Genomic DNA, 4026 nt, shown 5'->3' on the forward strand with positions numbered 1-4026 from the left:
GCATTTTCAAAGTTAACTAATCTGGGTCATCGGTTATCAAACCGAGGTAGTTTCAGGAGAATTGTGTTTTTAGAATGATTAATCGCTGATGGTAATATTGTGGAATATAAAAGGTTCCCCAGTAACAATAAAGAGTACGCATATATATCGCGGTTATAATAAAGTTGTTTCGGATGAAAAGTCGGAGTTGACTTGCTGGAGCTGTGACAAAATTAGCTACTTTGGAAAGGGATTGCAAAACGATCTTCGGTAATAACAATGTCAAAGGAACTAGAAAAGATACGTGTCAAATGTTTACTCAGTTTCCGAGGGTTTTTCAGGTGCATAACTATATGCATCAATCTTTTCTTCCGTAGATGAAGTGCGGTTGGTTTATCCTCTCGATTGAGGTGTTTTTAAGAATCATGATAGATTTGAACGCTGATTGTAATCGTCGAGATACAATGAGGTTTAAGATGAAATCAAGTGGCAATCTTAAAGAAATGTTTAGTTTCATATGTTATAATCAATATTTTAATTCATTTTAATTTTCTAATGTCATTAGTCCACAGTCGATAGTCCACAGTAACAGTCCAATAATTCATATATAGTTTAATATATAATATACGAATTAATTAATACGTGTCGTGACCCGTATACGTCTCAGACTCGATCACAACTCAAACTATATATATTATTGTAGAATCAACCTCAACCCTGTATAGAGAACTCGATCATTACTGCATATAGAGTGTCTATGGTGATTCTAAATAATATATATAGATGCGTCGATATGATATGTCAAAACATTGTATACGTGTCCCGATATTTAAAGTGCGTAAAATAATTACAGAAATTAAATGACGATAAATAAAAGTGCGATAATTAAATTACGATAAATAAACTGCGATAAATAAAATGTAATCAGTTAGCTAGGAACAGTTAGCGTGGATTCTTAACAAAATTTTTCATAGTTAATTTGTTTGTTTCTAACAGATTTTATTTTGTCATATGTTTTCTTCATATGCCACTTGTTGGATTCTGGGAAGTCAAAATCCAAATATGAAATTGAATGAAAATGGTTATTCTGCGGTGAACGGATACGTATATCGGTGGTTGTAAGTAGGATAGTAAATGACTGTTGAATCAGCTTCGACGAATGTACAATGTAACTTATTAAGATGAAATCTAATTATTCCTCGGGTATTACCTACCCGTTAAAAAAAATTCACCATTAATATTTCGTACAAAAGAACTTTTAATTACAATCTTTATGAAAACATATATACATATATATTTTCTTCAGATGAAATCATGAATTTAATGAGTTAATATGATATTAATCTCATTTGCTTTTCGGTTTGAGCTAAAATAAGAAATCTCTAAAAAAATTTTAAAACCACATATTCTTCGCAGAATATCAATGAAGTTATGGATCAATACTTCATCGTTCATTATTGTTGGTACTCCTTGGTATCTATGGTGCGTATGATGTTGATGTTTGTGGGACAGATTATGATGTCGAGACGTGTGATGCAGATGTTGTTTGTTAGTGGTGATGATGGTATTATTCATGTTATTGATGGTGGTGCTGATTATGCTGCTGCTGCTGCTGCTGGTGTTTGCAACCTTCGCACCATGTTCTCCAAAGCCGTCACGCGAGCGCGAAGTTCGTTAACTTCTGCTAGTACACCGGGATGATTGGAGGTTGGAGCGAGCGAATGAACAAGATTTGTAATATGGGATAGTATATAATCGTGACGAGATACTCTAGAAATGAGAGAGAAAATGGTGTTTCGAATAGGTTCGCCGGTAAGTGCTTCGGGTTCATCGCCAAGAGGGCAATTTGGTGGATGGAATGGATCACCTTCTTCTTGTCTCCAGTGATTTAGTATATTACGAACCCATCCCCAATTCATCCAGAATAGATGATGGTAAATTGGTTGATCCATTCCGGTGACGCTGCTTTCATAGCCCGAATGGAAATCCATATCGGCATAACTGTCGGAATCTGAAGAATTCGAACTAGATGCGGAATCCATCTTGTATAATGGGGAAAATGAATTTTTGGTATGGAATAGATTATAGGAGTTAGATTTGGTACTCTTCAATACATAATTTACATATGTATATATAATACCAAAATCCCGTAAATTACGGAGAATCTTTGAAAAGATATCAGTCAAAGTTCGCAATAACAGATATGCTAAGATAAGAATTCGTCTATACACTATCAATGCAGTAAATACAGTAAAACGTGTCTAGACTTATGAATGATAAGCAGGTAATTTCCTAAGGATGATAAGTAGATGATTTCCAACAAGAAATGATAAGCAAAACTTTTGACATGTAGACACGGTCGAAGTCTAGACTCATTAATGCATCCTAACAACTACTAGTTAGACACACTAATGCAAGACCTGGTTCTCTATGACCACCGCTCTAATACCAACTGAAAGGACCCATCCTAATCCACCTGGACGAAGTCATCAACATTTGGTCCCATTGCGATGATCGGCTCCAAGTAATGTCCTTATATTGAGCAAATGCACAGCGAAAGACTTAATTTGTACCTGAGAATAAACATGCTTTAAAGTGTCAACCAAAAGGTTGGTGAGTTCATAGGTTTATCATAACAATCATTTCAATATGTTAATAGACCACAAGAATTCATAATCATAAACATAATACACTCGCAAGTGTATGTAAAGCATTCTAAGTGGTTGAGCACTTGGTAACCATACTTAAAATTTAATCAACGTCGCATATTCCCTTTATTATGAAATCTCACTACACCGTACCAAGTGTAGTCACCAAAACGAAGTACTGTGCAACTGTTGAATACTGGTCGTCCAGTCCGGTTGGGGTTGTCAGGCCCGATAGATCTATCAACAGGATTCGCGTTTACAATACCCATGTAAATAGTAGTTACCAAGCTACAGGGAAATATGTCAGTGGTACAACTCAATGTAGAATATATTCTTAAGTACTTGTGTCTATTTTGTAAACATTTATAAAAGCAGCGCATGTATTCTCAGCCCAAAAATATATATTGCAAAAGCAATTAAAAAGGGAGCAAATGAAACTCACTTTTGCCTTGAAGGTATTTAATTCGACTTGGTCTCCGATAGATATCACGAACCTAACCATATATATAATATATCAACATATTTTCTTTTTAAGTAATCGTTACATATATATATATATTTATATATATTTATATATATATATATATATATATATATATATATATATATATATATATATATATATATATATATATATATATATATATATATATATATACTTTTAATACTTTTAATATTTTCTTAGTCCGTAGTTAGCAGTCCGATGTTAGTGGTCCACAATTAGTTGCTTAAATAAAATAAATAAAGACCCCATCATATTCGTATTGATCAGAATTAATCTCGACCCATGGTACCATGTTGTCAAATGACGTGTTGCGTACATAAAGTACCGTGTTGTCAAATGACGTGTTGCGTACAATCATGAGGTCTTATGATTAATCTTCTCGTGTTGTTTACGGGTGGTCCTGAAATATATAAAATTAAATCATAAGTAATTATATATAAAATATCATATGAATTAGAAAAGATATGATTAATTTACTTTTTCTCCAAATATTTTCGTAGCTAAACTAGCTTCGGATACCCAAATCTTGTTTTAGTCGTAGTTTCTTCATTACAACTCCGTTTTTGTTGGTTCCACTTGCCACTTCCTTGGATCGAGTCAAATTTTAAGAATATGAACTGAAAATACCTTAGTTTGTATTCGAAATCATAGGTTATAGGTCAAACTTTGGTGAAACTTATGAAAGTGATCATTTTCCATCATAAAAACAACATTTAATGATCATTTTTCTAAAAATACTTACACTTTGAGTTAAACCATGAAATTTTTATGTGTTAACATATTCATAAGAAATATCATTTTTCCAGAACATGAACTTCCAATTCAAAGTTCAAGATGGTTTTTAATTATCCAACCCAAAACAGCCCCCGGTTGCACTCTGACGACGTAGATTCA

The sequence above is a fragment of the Rutidosis leptorrhynchoides genome, chromosome 10, assembly GCF_046630445.1.
Source record: "Rutidosis leptorrhynchoides isolate AG116_Rl617_1_P2 chromosome 10, CSIRO_AGI_Rlap_v1, whole genome shotgun sequence".
Classification (NCBI taxonomy): Eukaryota; Viridiplantae; Streptophyta; class Magnoliopsida; order Asterales; family Asteraceae; genus Rutidosis; species Rutidosis leptorrhynchoides.